General features: G+C 46.3%; 1 protein-coding gene across 2 annotated transcripts in view; it reads left to right on the top strand.

Annotated features, from left to right (window-relative positions):
- The window catches only part of DMXL2 (Dmx like 2), a 369,136-nt gene that overhangs the window by 48,662 nt on the left and 294,937 nt on the right, over positions 1–25,537 (top strand). The gene's annotated exons all lie outside the window — the stretch shown is intronic.

The following is a 25,537-nucleotide window of genomic DNA, read 5'->3' as shown; positions in this document are numbered from 1 at the left end:
AGGAAAGGCAAGTGCCTTAAAGAAAAGAGACCCTGATTTATTTTATTTATTTTATGGCATTTGTATCCCACATGATCCCACCTCTTTGCAGGCTCAATGTGGCTTACAATTCGTCATGGATACTGGAAATAGCAGTGAATATACATTTGGTTTACAGAGGGTTTTGTGTTACATGGTGGTGAAATACATGAAGGCGTTAAAGCAGAAAGACATTATAAGACATTATAAACAGTCTGGAAGTTTTAAGATTATACAGTTACACATGTTGATTTTTGTGATATATCTTGTCGAAGAGAGAGGTTTTCAGTAGTTTGCGGAAATTGGTCAATTCATAGACCATTTTCAGGTTGCGTGGCAGCGCGTTCCAGAGTTGCGTGCTCGTATAGGAAAAGGTAGATGCATGCATTGATTTGTATTTCAGACCCTTGCACTTGGGAGGATGAGGATTTGCGTTCCTGGGTGGTAGATCAATCAGGTCTGACATGTAGGCTGGGGCGTTACCATGGATGATTTTATGGACTAGGGTGCAAAGTTTGAACGTGATGCGTTCCTTTAGTGGGAGCCAGTGTAGTTTTTCCCTCAGGGGTTTCGCGCTTTCGTATTTTGGTGTGCCGAATATTAGTCTGGCTGCCGTATTCTGGGCTGTCTGGAGTTTTTTAAGTATATTTGCTCTTTACAGCCAGCGTAGAGTGAGTTACAATAGTCCAGATGACTGAGTACCAATGATTGTACCAGATTGCAGAAGACAGTTCTTGGAAAGAATGGTCTGACTCTTTTTAGTTTCCACATTGAATGAAACATCTTTTTATGCTCTTGTTTTTCATCACTTAAATATCTCTCTCGAAGTTAATTTGCCTGCAGAACTGTGTGCTTTTTTTTTTTTCGAGTGGATGCTGGACACCCACATTGAGACAGCTGGCAGCACAAGCAGGACTCTGCTTTGTTTTTCCGGCATTATAGTTTTAGCGAGTACCCAGGGTATGATCCTAAAGTGCAGAAATGCAGGCCATTCTATCATCCCAACTTTGTTTTTGGAAGGAAACCACATGTGCTCTTTCAGAGTGAGAGGGCAACAGATGGGAGGATTTTCTGCAACACTATAGGAACAGAGCATCCAGCTCGCCTAGTTGATAAAACATGAGCAGTAGTATCCTTTCAAGGCCTTTATGATCTAGGCTAATAACTCCTCCAAGAACAATTATGTGTGAAGAGTACCAGTGGACCAGTGCATTTTCAGTTAGTCTTCCGCAGTTGTGGAACAAATTATCATTTGAGCCATGCTCTGAATCTAATTGAACTTTTAGGACAAAATTGCATTAATGATGGGGCAGCACAGATTAAATGTAATATCTCAGCTTTGGTTCAATTGCGAATACTCTAATGGTTAAGGACTGATATAGGGAATTCATGGGTCTCACTAAATGATGCAGGTAGTATACTTTTTAGGTGTGTTTCACCTAAGTTATAGACAGTCATTTTCTATTGGAGAGGATGCATCTATCCGTATATATCTGTTGGTTTGCATCTGTGCATATTAATAGATGCATTTCCTCTGCAGTGTAGCAACCTGAAGAGCTGGTAGGAGCCCTCAGGTCTTGCTGGCAGGAAAAAGAGAGGAACAGCATTTGAGAGCCAGTAGTTCCTGGCTTCAGGCCTGGCAGGAAGAAGGGGAGCAGCCACATTTCAGGGCTGGTAGGAGTCGCCAGGATTTGTCAGCAGAGAAGAGAGAGAGGGGGAGAAAGAGACTGCGACTGCAGAACCAACTAAACTTCAGAGCAAAGGTTGAGCATTCAGGAAGGGGTGAGGTTCAATTCAATTCAGATCTTATATATCACTAATATCCCCTGTTCAGGGTTCAGTGCGGTTTACATTATGGATGGGTCTAGGTTGGATATAGTTTTTTTAGGCAGGAGACTGGTTGTGTACAATAGTGAGGAGGAAAGGCATGTAGAAAAGTGAGGGGGTGGAGAATAATGGGACAAGTAGAAAGAGGGGAGGTGTGAAGGAATGGAGAATAAGAGGGGAAGGGATTGGGTTAGAGAGGAGGGGGTGCAGTATAAGTGGGTAGGGGAGGGAGGAGGGATGAGGAATGGAGCATATAAGGGAAGGGGATTAGAGAGGAGCAAAGGAGGGATGGGGTGAGGAGACAGCATAAGACTGGGTAGAGTTACAGAGCAGAGGAGTAGACAGGGAGAAAGGAAGTGAGGAAAGACTGCATGGGAGTGGTGGGGAAGATTGGAAATGCAGGAGGGGATGGTACCGGGAAAAATTGAAGAGGTTGGGAAGTACAGGTTGAATGCAAAAAAGAAGTCTGCACATGCCAACACACTCCCTACATATACTCATACAGGCATATCGCCCCATGTCCTGACAGGTACCGGGTCAAAATAGCCCCGACATTATAGCCCTGACCAAAAAGCTCCATCAAGCCCAGAAACAAAATAACCCTTAAAAAAAAACCTGACAAAAAAACCTGCCCACAATTTGGCTCCTAACAAAATATCTCCGACAAAAGGGCCCGACAGGGATAGAACAAATTGTGAAGAAAACTTACTGTTCCTGTTTTTGATGAATACTGATCCCTGGATGACTGCTTCACTGGGGTGGGGGGTGGGGGGGGGGGGGGGAGGGGAGTGCAAATCCCCCAGTCCAGGGGTAGGCAACTCCGGTCCTCGAGAGCCGCAGGCAGGTCAGGTTTTCAGGATATCCACAATGAATATGCAGGAGATAGATTTGCAAGCACTGCCTCCATGGTATGCAAATCTATCTCCTGCATATTCATTGTGGATATCCTGAAAACCTGACCTGCCTGTGGCTCACGAGGACCGGAGTTGCCTACCCCTGCCCCAGTTCAACACGATCTTCCTCTTCTCACTTATTCGAGGCCAACAGCAGCATGAAAACCAAACTGGGAGCTTGCCCTCCCTGCTTGCTTGTCTGCCTGAATTTCCTTCCTCCCTGATTCGGTGGTTGTCCGGCAGTGCTGTCAGCGGTGTGCAGAGCTCTATGGCCCCATGCAGAGCTTCTCTTTATTGACAATCAACAAATCAGGGAGACAACAAGTTTGGGTAGACAGGCAAGCAGGAGAGGAAGCTCCCAGTTTGTTTTTCTTTGCTGGGGCTGGGAGGAAAAGAAGAGAGAGAGAGGGTAACGTTGGAGGCAGGAAATGGGAGGAAAGAAAGAGGAATGGGGGAGATACCGAGCGGCAAAGCTGATAGTTGGGGGGAGGGAAGACACGGAGGGGTAAAGCTTGATAATGAGGCTAAGAGGGGGAGAACTGGGCAATATTGAATGGTAAGGAAAAAGAGGCTGAGGGGTGATGGTAGAGGAAGGAGAGAGAGAGGTGCAATGCTGGATGGTAGGGGGAGACAGAGGGGCATCATTGGTGGTGAGAGAGACATCTGAAGGGGGGATTGCTGCATGTGAAGGGATATAGTATAGGATGAGAAAGAGGTAAGGCTGTAAATGAACGGAAGGGATAGGAAGAGGGGAGAAATGTTAATTGATAATTGCACTTGTTTTAATCTCCCTCTCCTTTTTTTCTTTAAGGATTGTTCCATTTGCTTAGCTTATACTTTTTATTTTTGAGACAAGATATTTTAAGGGTTATTTTGTGGGAAGGGCCATTTTGTCAAGAGCTGTTTTGTTACAAAGCTATTTTGTTGGGTCTATTATGTCGTGCTACCTGACATCCAACCCATGCACCCCCACAGATAAACAGTTAAACTTGCTTTATGACCATAAGTATACACATCATACTCTGATACACATGGACCTCACATACCCTATTAGTCATTACTCACACCCTATACTCACTATTCCTACCAGTGCACAATTCTCCTGCTACTCTGCTGAGGCACACTTCACCATGGTTGTTTCAAATGAGACCCCACACACATGCCTGAGTCTGCAAGTGGAGAAAAGGGAAATGTGCCATTATGTCACACTGTAACTCTGTACTTTTCAGCTTGTGTATTTTTACTTAGTTACTGTGTAACTGCTTTGAATGTATCATGTGACTTTTCATAAATTAAGTAAAAATTCCTGTAAGTTGTCACATGATACCCTAGGGACAATTTTTGTTCTAAGCATCACTCTCTCATTGGTAAACTATAACAGGTCACACTACCAGTGGATGAAGAATACTAAAAAGAATTACAAAAAAAATAATGGGGTCAGTTTCAGTTCAGTCTAGCACTACTCTCTTGTATTTGACATCATGCTTTCACAGTAGTAATAATTTCTTTAATAAAATTTCACTTTTATTTTCTTGATTGTTTTTATAACTGTTCATACTCCATTGTGGGCTGTGTTGAGGCATGCTATATATATATTTCGGAACAAATGAAACGGGCCCTAGCAAGGTTATCGTCTAAGCGTTTTCTTGTCTCTCTCCCCTGCCCTCCCTTCCCCTCCATGTACAGCGATTCTCCCCTCCCCTCCTCTGCCCTCCCATCCCATCTCATCCATGTCCAGCGATCCTTCCCTCCATACCTGAGGTCGCAGTGGTGGCAGGCTCAGCTCGCATCGCCTCCATCCTTTCCTTGCCTTCCCATTCAGTGTCCCGCCCTCCTCTGAAGTTGTTTCGTCTTTCCGCAAGGGCGGGACATTGAGAGGGAAGGGAACGCTGGAGGCGAGCTGATGTGAGCTCATTAGCGTACAGTTATGAAGCCAGCCAGCCAGCCATCCAGGGACGCAGATTGACCAATTATATATATACTAGTAAAAAAAGGCCCGTTACTTTACGCAATGAAATGGGTGCTAGCAATGTAATGAGTTCCTGCCATTAATGTTTCCATTGTGGAAAAGTAATGGAAGCCATGCTGAAGGAAAGGATAGTGAATTTCCTGGAAGCCAATAACTTGCAAGATCCGAGACAACATGGTTTCACCAAAGGAAAATCGTGCCAAACGAATCTCATTGAATTCTTTGACTGGGTGACAGGAGAATTAAATCAAGGACGTGCTATAGACGTCATCTACTTAGATTTCAGCAAGGCTTTTGACACGGTTCCCCACAGGAGGCTCTTAAATAAACTAGACGGGCTGAAGAATAGGACCCAAAGTGGTAAACTGGATTAGGAACTGGTTGAAGGGCAGACGCCAGAGGGTGGTGGTGAATGGAGTTCGCTCGGAGGAGGGAAAGGTGAGTAGTGGAGTGCCTCAGGGATCGGTGCTGGGGCCAATTCTGTTCAATATATTTGTGAGTGACATTGCCGAACGGTTACAAGGTAAAGTTTGCCTATTTGCGGATGACACCAAGATTTGCAACAGAGTGGACACCCCGGAGGGAGTGGAAAACATGAAAAAAGATCTGAAGAAGCTAGAAGAATGGTCTAACGTTTGGCAATTAAAATTCAATGCGAAGAAATGCAAAGTGATGCACTTAGGGAGTAGAAATCCAAGGGAGACGTATGTGTTAGCCGGGGAGAGTCTGATAGGCACGGACGGGGAGAGGGATCTTGGGGTGATAGTATCTGAGGACCTGAAGGCGACGAAACAGTGCGACAAGGCGGTGGCCGTAGCTAGAAGATTGCTAGGCTGTATAGAGAGAGGAGTGACCAGCAGAAGAAAGGAGGTTTTAATGCCCCTGTATAAGACGTTGGTGAGGCCCCACCTGGAGTATTGTGTTCAGTTTTGGAGGCCGTATCTTGCGAAGGATGTTAAAAAAATGGAAGCGGTGCAAAGAAAAGCTATGAGGATGGTATGGGATTTGCGTTCCATGACGTATGAAGAAAGACTTGCTGACCTGAACATGTATACCCTGGAGGAAAGGAGGAACAGATACAGACGTTCAAATATTTGAAAGGTATTAATCCGCAAACTAATCTTTTCCGGAGATGGGAAGGCGGTAGAACGAGAGGACATGAAATGAGATTGAAGGGGGGCAGACTCAGGAAAGATGTCAGGAAGTATTTTTTCACGGAGAGGGTGGTGGACGCTTGGAATGCCCTCCCGCGGGAGGTGGTGGAGATGAAAATGGTAACTGAGTTCAAACATGCGTGGGATATGCATAAAGGAATCCTGTGCAGAAGGAATGGATCCTCAGAAGCTTAGCTGAAATTGGGTGGCGGAGCAGGTGGGGGGAAGAGGGGTTGGTGGTTGGGAGGCGAGGATAGGGGAGGGCAGACTTAAACGGTCTGTACCAGAGCCGGTGATGGGAGGCGGGAAATACTGCTGGGCAGACTTATACGGTCTGTGCCCTGAAAAGGACAGGTACAAATTCAAGGTAAGGTATACACATATGAGTTTGTCTTGGGCAGACTGGATGGACCATGCAGGTCTTTTTCTGCCGTCATCTACTATGTTACTGTGTATGAATATAATTGTTGTTTACATGTGTAAGATTTCTTTATAGACAATATTTTTTGTGTAAACTGTGTTACAATGTGGTAAAGGTTTTCCTTGTTCAGGCCCTTCAATCAGTTTAGCAATCACATCAGAAGAGCTCCTTACTTGTGAGAATGCAACATACAGTTGCCCATGTGAGAGACTGAGAGTGACAGTATGTTTTACAGACAGTGTAAGAGAGAGAGATACACAGAGTGATTGAGTGTGTGTGAGTGACAAAGTGATTAAATGTTTGTCTTCCCTTCCGTTCTGTGCACTTGCCTCCACTGATGTTCGTACCTCCCTGTATATGATTGTTTGTTAGAGATTCAATCCACTCCACTTCCCTCCTCCAGGTTCCGCTCTGTCTGATTGGTTCTTTGTTCCTGTGACGTCACGTTTGTTTGCTTGGCAACTATGCAGCATTCCGTTTCCTCGACGTGAGGGCGGGGACTGTGAGAGCCAATGAAACGCTGAACTACAGACTTACGAACCCTACACTGCCACAGTGCCACAGAGTCAGCTTCAGAATGTTGGAGGTGCTTTTTATTATATAGGATATAATATGTATGTATATAAAAGGCACCTCCAACGTTATAAACTAGTAGTTGCATGATCCCATGAGTGTCTGCCCCGCCCCCGCGTCACAACGTCAACAAATTGGATTGTCATTGGGTAATCTCTGTTTCCACTCCCCAATGCAGCCGTCATTCCCATACACTCAAAATCAACCAACATCGGCGCTGGACACCGGTCCCCCGCCCACAGTCCCCCTCACCCACCCTCCCCCAGCCGCTCGCTCACCGTTCCACCGCCCTCCCTCTGCTCTCCAACTCCGGCCATGGTGCACGACGATTACTACACACAAGCAAGGAAGCCCATTGGTTGATCTCTGTTTCCACTCCCCAACACAGCCGTCATTCCCATACACTCAAAACCAACCACACAGAGGTTGTTTTTTTTTTTTTCTTCCGAGGAGCTCACACACACACATTCACTCACTCTCACATACACTCTCTCAAATATACACACTCCAAGGAAAACCTTGCTAGCGCCCGTTTCATTTGTGTCAGAAATGGGCCTTTTTTTACTAGTATATATATAAGTTTCTCTACTGGAGTTGGCGAACGCCTTTACGGTACTATGTAAGCCATATTGAGCCTGCAAATAGGTGGGAAAATGTGGGATACAAATGCAACAAATATATATATAATATATATGCAAGACGTTAAAGGTGGCCTTGTTCACAAAGCCACTTCTTAGAAGGAAAGTGAAACTGGTTCCTTGGGCAGGCTACAGGGCAAAATGGGCACATTGCCTAGGGCCTACAAAATAGAAATGAAGTAGAAGTTATTTATTTTCATGCCTTGCCTTTCAGACTTGAAAATATACACAGTAAATAGAATGCAAATACGTAAAATACAAATCAAATACAAATAAAAAGCTCAGTCATATATTAAATGCCACCAAGAGAGGCTCATGAAGGCAACAGTGCCTAGGGCCCACAAGTGTCATAATGTCACCTCAAGAGCCTACTGTGTGGACCGGAGAGGACTTGGGAGCAAAAAAAGATGGGGAAGGACTATTTCTGTTTCTGAATAGCCTTGATCTGTTTTTCTTGAGGGGTCTGACTCTGTTGTATCATCAAAGGCAACATTAGTAGCAATATTTACTTTATTTTATTTGAGTTCTTACTCGTATAGAAAACAAATGCAACCCAAAAGGGAACAAAAAGGGATCCAAGCAGAACATGTACCTGCTTATAATGCGAGACTGTTCTCCGCTTTGAACTTGATGGTTAAGCGGATTATAAATGCCAGAATTAAAATTAAATTCCATATCATCAAGCTGATCAATCCATAGACTGGTGGGTTGTGTCCATCTACCAGCAGGTGGAGATAGAGAGCAAACTTTTGCCTCCCTATATGTGGTCATGTGCTGCCGGAAACTCCTCAGTATGTTCTCTATCTCAGCAGGTGGTGGTCACACACAGCAGCAGCTCTGGCTAGGCCTCCAAGCCTAATTTTTAGGTTTTGTTGAGTGCCTGGGGTTGAGGGCTCTTTTGAGCAAGTGCAAACCTGGTGGTGCCAGGTCCCTCCTTTTCTCCCCCCTCCCGCTGGCTCCGTTAAAAAAAAAAAAATAAAATTTTGAACGTCCTTAAAGGCGTTTATTTCGACGTTTATTTAAGCGTCTATTGCAGCTACTCACTGGGACACCAGGTCGTTACAACTCGGAGCGGACAGCAGGTAATTTTTACCTTTTTATAGCGGGCAGGGGGTTCCCCGATTCTTCTCCTCGTGGCATATGGCGTCGGAGGGCGAGGGCGCAAAGGGTCGCTCCCCGGGTCGCTTGAGCGCTTCTAGAGGGGATGCGGGGGTCTTAAAGCCTGATTCGCCCTTTTTGGGTGACAGTTTCGTGACCGATGAATGTCCCGGTCCTTCCTCCGGCGTGGCGGTTTTTTCCCGCCATAAACGCCCATCCCCCGCTCCTCGCCTCCGCCATCTTGGCCGGCCACGCGGCTCGGACGGCTTCTTCTTGGGCCGCCCTTGAGGTTGGAGACATTAATGCCATGAACGCCCTTAATTTGGGCGACGGCACAGAAGCGGCTAAAGTTAAGAGCCGTTCTTCCCGCGCGGCTCCTTCGCGGAGTTTCGCGCCGGACGCCATTTTGGATGCGCAGCATGTCTCTCCCCCGCTATTGCGAGCGCCGGTTGAGGGTGCGTCTAGGGCTGTTGCCCAGGCTGTGGAAGTGCACAGTCTGGGGGGTTTCTCCCCCGAGTTTGTTTTGCTGCTGCATCAGGCCTTCCTCATGCACAACGCTGCCCCTGCTCCCTCGTCTGGTAAAGAGGTTGAGGTTCCCAGAGGTAAACGCCCTCGGGTTGATTCCCAGGCCTTGGAGGAATTTGTCTCCTCCGATGTAGATGAGGGCAGCGTGTCTGAGGTCTCCCAACGGTCCTTTGCGGATTCCTTGGAGGAGACGGATCCCCGCTCGGATGGAGCGGATGACCCCTCTGCAGCGCGGCTTTTTAGCCCAGAGGATTTGCCCAACCTGTTGTTACAGGCCATGGACACTTTGAAGATTTCCTCTCCGGAGGACGTCTCTCCCTCAGCCCCTGTTGGCTCGGCCATTATGCTGGGGACGAAGCGCCCGCCTAGAACCTTCCACGTGCATGATGCCATGCACACCTTAATTTCGGCTCAATGGGATGTCCCAGAAGCGAGCCTTAAAGTGGCTAGGGCTATGTCCCGCCTCTATCCTTTGGCTGTGAGTGAACGTGAGGCCTATCTGTGGCCTACCGTGGATTCTTTAATCACTGCGGTGACTAAGAAAACGGCGTTGCCGGTGGAAGGTGGCACGGCCCTAAAGGACGCCCAAGACAGAAGATTGGAGGCGGCCTTAAGGTCGTCCTTTGAGGCGGCTGCTTTAAGTTTGCAGGCCTCAGTTTGCGGCTCCTATGTGGCCAGGGCGTGCCTGACTATGGTGCAGCGGGCTTCCCCCTCGGATCATTCCTTGAGGGCTGATTGGCCGGCCCTGGAATCGGGCTTAGCCTATTTGGCAGACTTGCTGTATGATGTCTTGAGGGCCTCAGCGAAAGGCATGGCTCAGACAATCTCTGCGCGGCGGTGGCTTTGGCTGAAACATTGGTCTGCTGACCACGCCTCTAAATCCCGCCTGGCTAGGTTGCCTTTTAAAGGCAAGCTGCTCTTTGGGGTCGAGCTGGACAAAATCGTGACCGATCTCGGCACGTCTAAGGGCAAGAAATTACCAGAGGTCAGGGCTCGGGCTAGTACTCGTCCCGGTACCTCCAGAGGACGGTTGCAGGAAGCCCGTCGGTACCGCCCGGGCAAGTCGGGTTCCTCTGCCCCCTCTTCCTTCAAGAGGAATTTCTCCCTCAAGCAGCATTCCTTTCGCAGAGACCGCCGTCCCGGAGGTGCTCCCTCCAGTCCTCCCCCAGGGTCTCGTACCCAATGACGGGGTCTTGGTCCACGCCCCAGTGCAGATTGGAGGACGGCTGTCCTCGTTTCTGGGCGAGTGGACCACAATAACTTCAGACGCGTGGGTGCTGGAAGTCATCAGAGACGGCTACAAACTAGAGTTCTGCCGACCCTTAAAAGACGGGTTTGTACTCTCTCCCTGCAAGTCTCCGGTCAAAGCTGTGGCAGTGCAGCAGACCTTGGACAATCTGATCCGCCTGGGCGCGGTCGTTCCGGTGCCAGAAAGTCAGCTTGGCAAGGGACGTTACTCTATTTACTTTGTGGTACCAAAGAAAGGAGGTTCTGTCCGGCCTATCCTCGACCTCAAAGGGGTCAATCGGGCCTTGAAAGTGCGGCACTTTCGCATGGAGACTCTCCGCTCTGTTATAGCGGCAGTGAAGGCAGGAGAGTTCCTGGCATCCTTGGACATCAAGGAAGCGTACCTGCATATTCCCATCTGGCCTCCTCATCAACGCTTTCTGCGTTTTGCAGTCCTGGGACGACACTTCCAGTTCAGAGCCCTCCCTTTCGGGTTGGCTACTGCTCCGCGGACCTTTTCCAAAGTAATGGTGGTCATCGCGGCCTTCCTACGAAAGGAAGGGGTACAAGTCCATCCTTATCTGGACGACTGGTTGATCCGAGCCCCCTCTTATGCAGAGTGCGGCAAAGCTGTGGACCGGGTGGTTGCTCTTTTGAGCTCCCTGGGATGGATCATCAACTGGGAGAAAAGCCAGCTGCGCCCGACTCAGTCTCTGGAGTACCTGGGAGTTCGATTCGACACCCAAGTGGGCAGAGTGTTCCTGCCAGACAATCGGATTGTCTAACTTCAGGCTCAGGTGGACCAGTTCCTAGTAGCCTCTCCCCTTCGGGCTTGGGACTATGTGCAGCTGTTGGGCTCTATGACGGCCACGATGGAAGTTGTGCCCTGGGCCAGGGCTCATATGAGACCACTTCAACACTCTTTGCTGCAGCGCTGGACTCCGTTGTCGGAGGATTATGCTGTGCGCCTTCCCTTGGACCCAGCAGTGCGCAAGGCGCTGAGCTGGTGGATGCAGACAGACAAGTTGTCTGCGGGAATGCCTCTGGTGACCCCAGAGTGGATTGTCGTCACGACGGATGCCTCGTTGTCGGGCTGGGGAGCCCACTGCTTGGTAAGGACAGCGCAGGGGCTCTGGTCTCCTGCAGAGGCAAAGTGGTCTATCAACCTCCTGGAACTCAGAGCCATTCGGTTGGCGCTTTTGGAGTTCATCCCGGTACTGGTGTTGAAGCCTGTACAGGTCCTGTCGGACAATGCCACGGCTGTGGCCTATGTCAACCGCCAGGGAGGTACCAAGAGCGCCCCTCTAGCCAAGGAGGCTATGAATCTTTGCCAGTGGGCGGAAGCGAACCTGGAGCAGCTTTCAGCGGCCCACATTGCCGGAGTCATGAATGTCAAGGCGGACTTTCTCAGTCGCCATACCTTGGAGCCCGGAGAGTGGCAGCTATCTGCTCAGGCGTTCTTGGACATCACGAAGCGCTGGGGCCAGCCGAGCCTAGATCTGATGGCGTCATCGGCCAAGTGCCGCGCTTTTTCAGCAGAGGACGGGACCCTCGATCCCTGGGAGTAGATGCTCTTCTCCAACAGTGGCCGACACAAGAGCTTCTCTATGTGTTCCCGCCCTGGCCCATGTTGGGCAGGGTGCTAGACCGGGTGGCAAAGCATCCCGGCAGGGTAATCCTGGTGGGTCCAGATTGGCCCAGGCGTCCCTGGTATGCGGACTTGATCAGGCTCTCAGTCGACGATCCTCTGCGGCTGCCAGTGGAGCAGGGCCTGTTACATCAGGGTCCCGTGGTGATGGAGGATCCCTCCCCCTTTGGTCTTACGGCCTGGCTATTGAGCGGCAGCGTCTGAGGAAGAAGGGCTTCTCAGACAAGGTCATCGCCACTATGCTGAGAGCGAGGAAGCGCTCTACTTCTACTGCTTACGCCAGGGTTTGGCGTATCTTTGCAGCGTGGTGTGAAGCAGGCTCACTTTCTCCCTTCACTGCTCCAATTTCTTCAGTGTTGGCGTTCCTGCAAGAAGGTCTGGAGAAAGGCCTGTCGCTCAGTTCCCTTAAAGTCCAGGTAGCGGCTCTGGCTTGCTTCAGGGGCCGCCTGAAGGGTGCTTCCCTGGCTTCGCAGCCAGATGTGGTGCGCTTTCTCAAGGGAGTTAATCACCTGCGCCCTCCTCTGCACTCAGTGGTGCCTGCGTGGAATCTCAACCTGGTACTAAGAGCATTGCAGAAGCCGCCTTTTGAACCCTTGTCGAGGGCATCTCTGAAAGACCTGACGTTGAAAGCAGTCTTTTTGGTGGCTATCACTTCAGCCAGAAGAGTTTCCGAGCTCCAGGCGCTCTCATGTCGAGAGCCTTTTCTGCAGTTCACTGAGGCAGGAGTGACTATTCGCACAGTGCCTTCCTTCCTGCCCAAGATTGTTTCTCGCTTCCATGTGAATCAGCAGCTCTGTCTCCCTTCCTTTCGTAGGGAGAACTACCCAGAGGAGTACTCTGCTCTTAAATATCTGGATGTGAGACGAGTCATCATCAGATACTCGGAAGTGACCAATGATTTCCAGAAATCGGATCATCTGTTTGTCCTGTTTGCAGGTCCTCGTAAGGGTCTGCAGGCTGCTAAGCCTACAGTGGCAAGATGGGTCAAGGAAGCCATTGCAGCGGCTTATGTGGCCGCGGGGAAGGTGCCGCCTATCCAGCTGAAGGCTCACTCCACGAGAGCTCAGGCGGCCTCGATGGCAGAGGCCGGATCCGTCTCCTTGGAAGAGATATGCAAGGCGGCAACTTGGGCTTCGGCTCATACATTCTCCAAGCATTACCATTTGACTGTGGCTGCACGGGCGGAGGCCCGGTTTGGAGCTTCAGTGTTGAGGTCAGGGATTTCAATGTCCCGCCCTGGGTGAGTACTGCTTCGGTACATCCCACCAGTCTATGGATTGATCAGCTTGATGATATGGAAGGTAAAATTATGTATAATCATACCTGATAATTTTCTTTCCATTAATCATAGCTGATCAATCCATAGCCCCTCCCAGATATCTGTACTGTTTTTATTCTGGTTGCATTTCAGGTTCAAGTTTAGTCTTCAGTTACTTCAGAAAGACTTCGTGTTCAAGTTTTTTCACTTGGATTCTTCAAGAGTTAAGACGAGTTTGTGTTACAGTGAGCTGCTGCATTCCTCTCCCCTCCGTTTTACGGGGCTGGATTGAGACTTAAAATTCTGCCGGCACTCCCTCCCGCTTCGTGCGGCTGTAGGGCAGCTTTGTACCCCTCCCGCTTCGGCGGTGTTAGGGTCAGTCAGCTCCTCCCGCGGTTGCGGTTGCAGGATAAGCCAGATCCCCCCGCATCGGCGGGTGTGGTGTCCCTCCCCCGCTCCGCGGGGATGAGCTGGACGGATTCCCCTCCCCCACTTGTGTGGGGATGAGCTGGGTTAATTCCCCTCCCCCGTTTCGGCGGTGGTGAGCTGGGCAGAGTGTCCCTTCGTGGGTGTAATTCTCTAAGTGCTGAGTCCTGCGGATGGAGCTTTGATATCGACATACTGAGGAGTTTCCGGCAGCACATGACCACATATAGGGAGGCAAAAGTTTGCTCTTTATCTCCACCTGCTGGTAGATGGACACAACCCACCAGTCTATGGATTGATCAGCTATGATTAATGGAAAGAAAATTATCAGGTATGATTATACATAATTTTACCTTATGTCTTCTAAAATTGAAAATAAGTGTGTCTTTAAAGCTTTTCGAAAGAGAGAATATGAGGAAATTAGTCTGATCTGTATTGGGATTAAACCTTGGAGCAGGGACCCGTTCTACCAGGCATGACCCCACCTCCCACCTGTACTCTTTCAATCATTAACTCTTTGCACACAATTGTGGGATAACCATAGGCTGCAGCTTGATTTATTAACATTTAAACTTCCAATTAACATCCGTATAGGATAACCCCCACCCCCGAGCTACAGTTGTCATAACAAAAACACCAACAGTTGCCCCCTCCGCCGGTCGCCATGATAGCAAAGCAGCAACTTCCTCTTCCGGCTGTCACCGCAACTCTTCGCCTTTGCGACTCTGCCTTCATAGCAAGAGCCCGGCCCGTGTGGACCTCCACACATTATTCCGGGTCACCCGACCCATCTTAATGACCTGGCTCAGCCCCCCCATGAGCCATTGCTCCTGTAGCTCGGGTTTTTTGCCGCTGCGACAAACTCCAACGCCATTCCTGAAAAACAACATCTATAACACCACACATATAAGCCTCCTCACATCCCGTACATGCGAGGATGGGAGGGAGGGCAAAAATGCCTCCGAGGATCTATGGCCCCTTGCGGCCTAGGGAGCACTTCTCTTCCCTTTAAAAAACTTCCTAGATGAGGAAGTAGATGCAGAAGGCGCCCGGCGGGGGAGAGAGAGAGTCCATAGCGTTATCACGCTGATAGAGATGATCAATCAGCTCTTCGACTTTCTCACCAAAAAGATGATCCCCCCGGCAAGTGATATCCGCAGTCTTCTGCTGAGTTTTTTCCTCCAGGTTAGAGGCAGGCAGCCATGAGAGTCTGCGCATCACTATACCCATAGCAGAAAATCTGGATGTCACATCGCAAGTATCGTAAATGCCCCTGGAAAGGAATTTGCAACATGCCTTCTGCTGCCTGACCACTTGACGAAAAGGCTCAGCCTGCTCCTGCGGGAGCGCGTCAACCAAGCTCTCAAGCTGCCTCGCTGAGTTCCGCAAATGAATGCTCGTAAAGAGCTGGTACGATTGAATTTTGGATGCGAGCATGCCAGCCTGATATGCCTTTCTCCCAAAAGAGTCCAAGGTTCTATGTTCCCGCCCCGGGGGTGCCGAGGCAAAGTTCCTAGAACTCTTGGCCCTTCTGAGAGCGGAATCCACCACCGCAGAATCATGAGGCAACTGAGGCCGGACGAAACTGGGTTCCCCGTGGATCCGATACTGGGACTCAGCCTTTTTGGGGATAGTTGGACATGAAAGAGGCTTCTCCCAGTTCCTCATCAGCACTTCCCTGAGTGTATCATGAAAAGGAACTGTGGTAGAAGACTTAGGTGGAGATGGATAATCCAGGACCTCGAGCATCTTGGCCCTGGGCTCATCCACAGTCTCCACAGGGAAGGGAATGGCCTCAGACATTTCCTGCACAAAAGATGAAAAAGACAAGCTCTCCGGAGGGGAGAGCTGCCTCTGAGGTGAGGGAGTTGAATCAAATGGAAGACCTAGAGAATCCTCTGCAGAGAAAACTCCATACCTGCAATCCTCATCAGATGAGTCGTCATCGGATGGGGCCAACAGCTCAGAAAGAGCAGCCCGGATCCAAGCCTGTCTCGACATGGAGGTGCGGTGACCTCGATGACGGTGTCGAGAAGTCGACTCCCCAGGAGACTCCGGTGAAGCTTCCTCCACCGATGGCAATGGAGAGTCGACCTGGGAGGCTGCCGACTCCGGTAGCGCAAGCGGTACTCGTGAAGGAGACCTCACCACCGGCAAAAGGCTAGATGCCACAGGAGCCTCCGGCACCATTGGTACTGGTACCTCTGGTGCTGGGCGCAAATGGTGCAGCACCGCTTCCATAAAACCAGGAAAAATAGCCTTGATGCGCTCATCTAGAGAAGCTGTCGAGAAAGGCTGCGGTGCCGGTGTGGGCTTCGGAGACAGAATCTGCAGAGGCAGGGGAGCCGGTACCGGGCTGCCAGACAACCGTCGCGTCGACACCTCCATCACAGAGGGAGAGCGATCCTCTCGGCATCGACGCTTCTCGGATGCCAAATGCTTTGACGACACGGAGCTCCCAGTACCGTGTCGAGAAGGAGAACGATGACAGTGCTTCTTGGCCTTCACCTGACGCCCGTCATCGAGGCTCCTCGGTACCGGTGAGGAGGACGTGGAATCCACACGCTTCCTCGGGGCCGGGTCCGATACAGGTTGGTCCCGGGGGGCCTGCAAAGCAGGAGGCGCCGAGGCGGGTGAAGACCCGCTCGATGCATCACAGCTCTCAGCGTGCATCGGTCTTTTAGCAGCCTTCACCTGGTCTCCCGACGCCAAAGCTGCCCTCGACGTCGACGGAACCGATGCCGATGCCGAGGTACCGGACCCCAAAAGTTTTTCTCTCTGGGCCTCTCTGAAGATCTGAGTGCGCTTTTTCATTTTTAGGCACAACTTACAGGTCTCCTGAAGATGGTCGGGCCCAAGGCACTGAAGACACCAGGAGTGCGGATCAGTGCTAGAGATGGTCCGGTTGCAGCGGGCGCATGGCTTGAAGCCGCTGGGCGTCTTCGATGTCATGGCGGGAAAAATAGCCTCTGCGAAATCAAAAGACGAGATTTTGTCAGAAAAATCAAGACAAAGCAAGGAGAAAAAAACCCGACTGAGCGGAAAAGAAGAAACTGAGGAGCATGACCGCGCAACGGGCGGGAAACTACGTGTGCGCATGCGCAGTACGAACGCCACTTGCGATGGAACGCTCCAGAAGAGACTTTTAGAGAATTTTGCTAGAAATCCTCCGGGGGCCGACGTGACGTCACCCCACTCATGAGAATATCAGCCTGCTTGTCCTCGGAGAATAAAGCTCATGGGAACCCAGTGGTAACAGGGAGAGATGGCAGGATAAATTCATGCCAGAAAAGTACTGGGCCAATGGGGCCATGAGGCCTTCTCCATTTCAGTTAAAAACTTTTTTTTTTAGGATGAAGAATCGGAGTCCAAGGATCACATTTTCCCCTACTGTAATTCATTTTTTCATAGCCATGATTCTATACCATCGTCACCTGAAAATTTATTTGAGCGATCTTTACATTTTTTTGTCTTATTTTTTTTAAATTTAAGTTCTGCCTAAAAACTAGACAAATTTCAAAAAAACACCCATTAAAAGTTTACAAACTTCCACATGAAACAACATACATGAAAACAGACAAAAAAAAAGTGTTTAAAAATCTGGCATCACTGTCCTTCAATGTATATCACACCAGAGGGTATGTCAACAAAACAAATGGAATATCTTCAGCTGTTTCTTAAACTGAATTGCTTTCTTGGTCTTTGGTATTATATTGTAGTTATTACGCTCTAGAAATGTCTAGCATACCTCTTGTATTCTGCATTGAACTAATTCGTAAATACTGGAATAGAAGTTCTCACTTTAATTTTACCTGCCATTTTCTGTCTGCAATATGGTAGTATTCATATTTAGATTTCCATTATTATATTATATTCAAGTAATGTTTGTGCCTAGAATAATTCCACTGTTGATGAGGCGGTATTAATAGTACTGATTAAAGTACACTTACAACATTTCTCTGCATAGGGATGAATAGGGAATGAGCGTATGTTGCTGGGAAATACAGATCGTCTGTCACCAGAAGCCAGTGTTGAGGAGCACAATTGTTTGTCACATGTTTATTAATTTTCTGCACTTTGCCTGTCATGGTGATGGCACAGGAGATTATGAACTGTAGTGATTTCTCTGACTCCAGTATTTTTTTTCAGTGTTGCATATTATTTTTATGTTTATGAATTGTTCTGGAGATTGTCCTGCTCATGGCACAGAGAAGAGAAATGAAACAACCTGGGCCACCCCCTCACAACCACATTTTAATTTGCTGTGAGTAGGAGGACAATACTCCAGCAATGAGGAAGAACAGTGGAAATTGCTCTTCTGAAGTAGTCTTATGTTTTTAAACAACTCTGGTTAATGGTAAATGAACATGGGATACAGAAACTGGCTGGCAGTTCCTCGTTTCCCTCTTCCTCTTTGTCTTTCTACATTGCTTTCTTCCCTTGCTGTTTATCCTGAGACTAGGATGACAGGAGGAGTCAGGAGACCAAAACTGCCTCAGTCTGCCTCCTGGCTTCAAATTCATGCAGCGTATTGCAGAAGTACCTTGGAAAAAATGCCGCAGCGCAAATATACAAATTCAGTGTGTAGCAATAAGGATTATCTCTCGCCTGTTGTACTGTGAATTGAGCAATTTTACAAAGCAGTGTGCAGAAATGCGTTTTAGTAAAAGCACCCTTGTGGTTTTATAAGGGGCAATAAGCAGCTAGGGTGAGAATTGGTGTGCGCTGTTACCTCAGGGGGATGGTAATTGTTTCTTTATTTAACTTACAAATAGCTAATATACCACCCTTCTCATAGCTGTAAAGCAGCTTACAAATAAAAAGGTTCAAGAGCGAACTAGTAGGAGAGGAAAAAGAAAGAGAGAGAAAAAAAACTAATTAAATTCTTCCTAGAAATGCCAGGTTTTGAGTAGATGTGGTGTAGGATGATTCCAATTTTAATTCGAGTGGCAATGAATTCCAGAGCTTAGGTGTAGCGTAGGCAAAGGTAGGTTCTCAAGTAATATCAAGCGCGGGGTACAAATGTAATAATAATAATACCTAAATGCATGTCAGAAGGAGGGGGAAGGTGCAAAAGGGACTGCTGAGAGGAGTGGAGGAAACCAGAGGGCTGATATAGTACTAATAAATTTAGTAATATAATCAGGAGCAGGAGATTAACTAAACTAGTGTAAAGTTTGAATTGTATCCGTGCTGAAATGGGCAAATTGTTTTAATTTTAGCAAGGGTGACACATGATCGAATTTATACAAGTTATATAGAAGTTTAACAGCTGTTGATTGTACAAGTTAGACATTTCAGCATTGCAAGAGGGAGACCAGAAAACAAAAACATTATAGTAGTCTATATGAGTAATACTAATGACAAGATAAATGCCCATAGACAGGAATGCAGGAAGATACGGTTTCCAAAGAATGAATTCGCTGCAATGTGAAAAAGGAATCTTGAAGAACTTTATCAATATGTGTCTTTGGAGCCACTGAGGAGTTTGGAGTGTGAAACTTTGCTGCACTCTGATGGGGAAGCGCAAAAGCGGGGTGGGAGGGGGGAGAAAAAGGTTGACCCTATGGACCTGCATTTGCAGATGGCAGCAGCGACTCTGCTACTACTTATTTCTATAGGGTTACTAGACATATGCAGCGACTCTTAACATCTGTTCTGCTAATGTGAATATTCTTTCCTCCTCCGATGTTTCCCTTTCCTCTGGGTGGTCATATCCCATTCCCACAACTAGCAGTGATATGGTGGAAAAAATCAAGACCCTGGTGCAGGTGAGCTCTGTTGTCTCTTCTGAATTGCCTTTAAAATCTATTATTGAGACTGAGGTTGACGGGAACTTGAAGGAAAGTTCTGGACTTACATTAGTCAAGATGCCCGCTCCTGGTTTTGTTTTGTTTTGTTTTTTTTAACTTATTGATTCTTCAAAAATTAATCATGAAGTTTTCTTGAAAGATGTTTATGAGGCTATAGCTAGACTTGATAAGAGTTTACAAGATAGTTTATCCCTGTATAGTAATTTTACTAAAGAAACTTTGAATAAGTTAGCAGAGCATGATTTGTAGTTAAATTCTACTCACAAGAATATTGAGAAGTTAGAGACTCAAGTGATTTACTGACAAGTAGCTGTGGCCTTTTCGATTAAGGATAATCTGGTGATGCATACTCAATTGGAGAATTTAGAGAACTCTGCAAGAGGCTGGTAACCTGAGGATTTTGAATTTCCTAGTCACCCATTATCTTTCTTCTATGGTACTTTTTAAGATGTACATGAAAAATGTTTTGCCGACGTCTTCTGATTTGTCTGATATCCATGTATTATCTACCTAGAGGGGTGAGGGTATCTAATCAAGAGGGTGATATAGATAACTTAAACTCACAAGATAAATTTTGGAAACTTCTTAAGATATTATTGAAGAGTATGCTACGCTATTAATTTTGTTTCAATCTGTTGATTAAAGAAAATGTACACTTTGTGAAAGCCTACTTTAAAAAGAAGGACTTAGACTTCTCTGGCCAGGCAATTCAAATATTTCCAGGTGTATCTAGGTCTACTCAGCTGAGGCATAAGGCCTTTTTACAGCTTAGGCCTAAGGTACTAGCTGTTGGAGGCACATTTTTCTTAAAATTTCCCTGCAAATTTCTAGTTTACCCATGGAAATAATTCATATATATTTTTGGATCCTGTTCACTTAGAAGGTTACTTGTCAATTTAAGTGGGAACTTCTGTTTCAGAATAAATGCTGGTATAAATGGGTAATGTATTGTAATTTTGCCAGGCCTGCTTTGGGTTGGCTATGTTACTGTTATGTTCTTTTTCTTGTTTTGGCTCCCTATTCCAAGTAATGGTTAGATGCAGTAGCTATTTTTCTTATGTTAAATACTCTTGATTGTATTTGCATTTACTTTATAGTTTCTCTCTATAAAAACAATTTATCATTTTCAATTTAAAAAAATAACTATGCATGCATTTAGTTATAAAATTGCATCCTGTGTGATTACTTGTATTTTCCTCCCTCTTATGTGGGTTAAAATTAGCACCAGACTGAACTGATTATTTTCTATCTACAGCTTTGCAGGCTGGACTTGAAGAAATGAAATTACAAGAAAAATTAAGTAGAGAGAGAGAGTGTGTGTGTTTGTGTGTGTGTGTGTGTGTGTGTGACTTCTCTCAGATGTACTAGGAAAGGATGGCATGATTGTGTATTCCAGGAATAGCTTGTAGAAATGATGGTACTCTGAATGTGATGTTAAATAAATTAAATTCCAATGTATGGCTGAAGGAGAAACTACTGGGAGCAATACCATTACCTAATCAATTTTATAGTGGTTAAAGCTATTTTAGCAGCAGATAATGAACTTGTTCAGTGCTTCTGAACTAGTACTTTGAGAGATAAGACTATTGTTTTTTTCCTCTCGGACAGTGTTCTTCTCCTTCTGTAACTTGGAGTCTACTATTAGGCACCAAAGGGTCCTTTTAAAAAGGTGCAGTAGTGTTTTTAACATGATTAGTGCACGCTAAATTGTAGAGACGCCCATTGAAATATATGGGCGTCTCTAACGTTTAGCATGTGCTTATTTTTAGTGCACATTAAAAAAAAAAAAACAACTAGCACTACTTTGTAAAAGGACCTCCAAATGTGTGTGTAGTTTATAGAATGTTAACACTCCTATGCATCAGAGTCATCAGTAATTGGCATTTATGTGCACTGTTTTAAACTTACATGCCCAAATCGCTTAGGGGTAGATTATATTTATGGTGCCTGGAAATGTCTAGGCGTATTCTCTAAAGTACAATTAAATTTTATAAAATAGGCTTAAATATCCACGTGGTATATAGAATATGCGGAGCGTCTCACCACGCGTCCAGGTTTGGTCACATCCATTTAGGCCACATTTTACTTGGTGTAAATCCCGACATGTAAATAATGCGCATAGAAATGCCCATGCCCTGCCCATGGCCACACCCTTTTCAACTATATGACTTAGAATTTAGACGCACCACATTATAGAATACACTTAGCGAGTTGTATGTGTAAATCTCAATGCCAGGTCGTGCTGATTATTTATTTATTTAATGTTACATTTGTATCCCACATTTTCCCACCTATTTGCAGGCTCAATGTGGCTTACATAGTACCGTGGCGACAAATACAAAGTGATGTTATGGTCAAATAAGATTCATGTGTTACAGACACATTAGAGAATCGTAGAGAAGGGGAGTTATATAGGGTTCATTACGGGCTTTGGTTTCGTTGTGTTGCATGGTTCAGGCGCTTAGTTTGGGTGGGTAGGGTATGCGTTCTCGAACAGGTTGGTCTTTAGTGATTTCCGGAAGTTAAGGTGGTCATACGTTGTTTTTACGGCTTTTGGTAGTGCATTCCACAATTGTGTACTCATGTAGGAGAAGCTGGATGCGTAAGTTGATTTGTACTTGAGTCCTTTGCAGCTTGGGTAGTGAAGATTTAAGTGTGTTCTTGTTGATCAGATTGTGTTTCTAGTTGGTAGGTCTATGAGGTCAATCATATGTCCAGGGGCTTCGCCATAGATGATTTTGTGGACCAGGGTGCAGATTTTGAAAGCAATGCATTCCTTGATAGGGAGCCAATGCAGTTTTTCTCGAAGGGGTTTGGCGCTTTCATATCGCGATTTTCCAAATATAAGCCTGGCTGCTGTGTTTTGAGCGGTCTGAAGTTTCTTTATAAGTTGCTCTTTGCATCCCGCATAAATTCCATTGCAGTAGTCAGCATGGCTTAGTACCATTGATTGTATCAGATTGCGGAATATTGCCCTCGGGAAGAATGGTTTCAGGCGTTTGTGTTTCCACATTGAGTGGAACATTTTCTTGTAGAGTTAACTTGGCTCTCAAGTGTAAGGTTATGGTCGATTGTAACACCAAGGATTTTCAAGCTATCTGAGATAGGGAGGGTGTAATCTGGGGTATCTAAGTTTGTGGGTATGTTCGTATTGTATTGGGTTGAGAAGATGAGACAGTGTGTTTTTTCTGTATTGAGTTTTAGTTGGAATGCATTTGCACAAGAGTTCATGGTGTTCAAGCTGAGCTTGATTTCGTTGGTGATTTCCGTCAGGTCATGTTTGAAAGGAATGTATACTGTAACAATGTCTGCATAGATGTGTGGGTTGAGGCCTTGGGTGGATAAGGACTTGGCTAATGGGGTCATCATTTGGTTGAAAAGGATCGGTGATAGTGGTGATCCTTGAGGTACTCCACAGTCTGCTTTCCACGGTGATGGTATGTTTGAGTTTGATTTCACTTGATATGTTCTGGTGGTTAGGAAACCCTTGATCCAACTGAGTATATTTCCACCAATCCCGAAGTAGTCTAGGAGTCTTAATAGTATATTATGGTTTACTATGTCGAATGCACTAGACATGTTGAATTGGAGGAAGAATATGCTTTTACCTATTGCTATTTCCTGCTTGAATTTGGCCAGGAGGGTGGTTAGTACTATTTTGGTGCTGTGGCGGGGGCAAAATCCTGATTGTGATTCATGTAATATTGAGAATTTGTGTATATAGTCAGTGAGTTGTTTGGTTACCATACTTTCCATCAGTTTGACTGCTAGTGGGAGAAATGCTACTGGGCGGTAATTGGTGAGTTTGTTTTTTTTCTTGGTATCTTTTGGTATGGGGTGAGTCGGATATTGCCATTTTCCTTAGGGAAGAGACTTTGTTGAAGCATGAAGTTTAGGTGGGATGTGAGGTCTGTTGTGAAGCAATCGGGGGTATTAGGTAGCTGGGGCAGGTGTCCAATTTGCAGTGAATGTCGGAGAATCGATTAATCGCATGGGCAATTGTTTCGGCTGTGAGGAGAGCGAATTTTGACCAGGTTCGGTCCACTGGATATTCTCCTATGGTTGGATCTAGGCCGTTTTCCATATCGATGGTGTTCTGGGGAAGATTTGTTGCATAGTTTTATAGTTTTTTCATTAAAGAATTTGGCAAGTTTGTCTACCGATGGGATGTCTGAGTTAGTTGTGGTGACTGAGGTAGTGTCCAGTAGTTTATGTACGAGTTGGTATAGTTTCTTCGTGTCTTTGTGATCTGGTCCTACTTTAGTTTTATAGTATGACCTTTTGGTCTGTCTTATTGCGTATTTGTATTTTTTTTGTGTTTGCTTCCAGGTGTTAAGTGTGTGATCGTCTTTTTTTTTTTTTTCCATGCTTGTTCAAGCTTCCTGGTTTGTGTATTTAATTTTTTCAGTTCATCGTTGAACCATGGTATTGAATTATGTCTTTGTGATCTTGTTTGTAAGCGTGCTATTTCATCTAGTATGATTCTACATCTTTTATCCCATTCAGAAAGGTAGTGTATGGAGTTCGTTTGTGCTTTCCATTCGTTATTGTATATCTGTTGCCCGAATGTATTCGGGTCTATTTGACCTCTTGTGGTGTAGGTTGTGTGTTCTTGTATACGGTATGAACCCTTTTTCCGCCAATTGAGGGATAAGTTTAGTTTGAAGTGATCGGTCCAAGGTGTTTCTGACCATTTAATATCTGTTGTTATCAGGTTCTGGTCTGTGGACAATTTGTGTGAGATGAAATCAAGTGTATGCCCTTTAACGTGGGTTGCTTGCATGTGTGGCCATTTAAGGTCCCATGAGTGGAGGAATTCCTTGCATTCACGTGCGTTGGTAGAGTTAGGGTCTTCTAGGTGGAGGTTGATGTCTCCTAAAACTAGTATGTTGGAGTTGGTTACACAAGGATTTGAGATGAACTCCATGAAGTTTGGCTGGCTTTCATTCCAGTTACCTGGTGGTCTGTAAAACAAGACACAGTTCAGGTGATCAAGCAGGGATTTGCTGTGGATTCTAATTGAGGCAATTTCAAGTTGGGTTGTTATGGACTCGGCAGTAGTATCAGTGGTAAAGTGGGATCAGTAGATTAGCGCTATGCCTCCGCCTCTCTCTTCCTTTCTGGTCCAGTGAATGATTTTGTAGCCTGGGGGGCAGACGTCAAGGATTATGGGGTCGCTTTCATCATGGATCCAGGTTTCATTGATGAAAATTAGATCAAGGTTTTCTGACATAATCCAGTCTGTTACTGTAGTTGCTTTGTTTACAACGGATCTGGCGTTGATGTAACCCACTTGAATTGTTTGGTATGGGGCTTCTATGTTTGGTGTTGTGTGGCTTTTTGTTAGATGTCGTGTCTTTGTGAGTTTGTGTTTATGAGCTTTCTTTCCATTCTGATGATGTCCACATGTTGGTATCCTCCTTATATTTTGGTTATTGGTAGTTTGGTGAGGTGTGGAGTATCTGGTCAGTTTTTGATTATTGTGTAGTATGGGAATTATGTTGTTTTCTGCGAGTGGGGTAGTTCGCGTTAGGTGGATCAATGATAAGGAGTAGGTTACTAGGAGTGATTTGACGGTGTTCATTTTGGTATCAGTACAGTTGGTCTGCTAGTAGGCCGTGTTCAATTGGGAAGGGTGAGGTTCTTCTTTGAATTGTCTTCTGTCGGTTAATTACTTCCCCTGTGAGTAGACAGTGCTATTGGAGCTATAATTGCTTGTTAACATCCAATTAGCAGCGCTGATTGACTAACCAATTAAGTTACATACATTGTTACAGAATACGCTTCCGTTTCTGTGCAGAAATTAAAGCGCCATGTATAGAATCTGGGAGTTAGAGTATAACTGCGAATGGGGTGTAGACATGGGCAGCCTATGGGCATGTTGCCAAGCAATGCATACAATTTATAGAATACTATCAATTATGCCCATTGCATGGCACACGTAGGCGCACCAATGCACTTAGGTGCAGCTATTGGCCTATTGTAAGTGGGCACATCTAAACTTTGGTGCCCCAGTGTGGCTTTGCGCTGGTATTCTGTAATGTCTTAG

Source organism: Microcaecilia unicolor, chromosome 1 (assembly GCF_901765095.1).
Source record: "Microcaecilia unicolor chromosome 1, aMicUni1.1, whole genome shotgun sequence".
NCBI lineage: Eukaryota > Metazoa > Chordata > Amphibia > Gymnophiona > Siphonopidae > Microcaecilia > Microcaecilia unicolor.
This window is presented reverse-complemented; position numbering and strand designations above follow the sequence as displayed.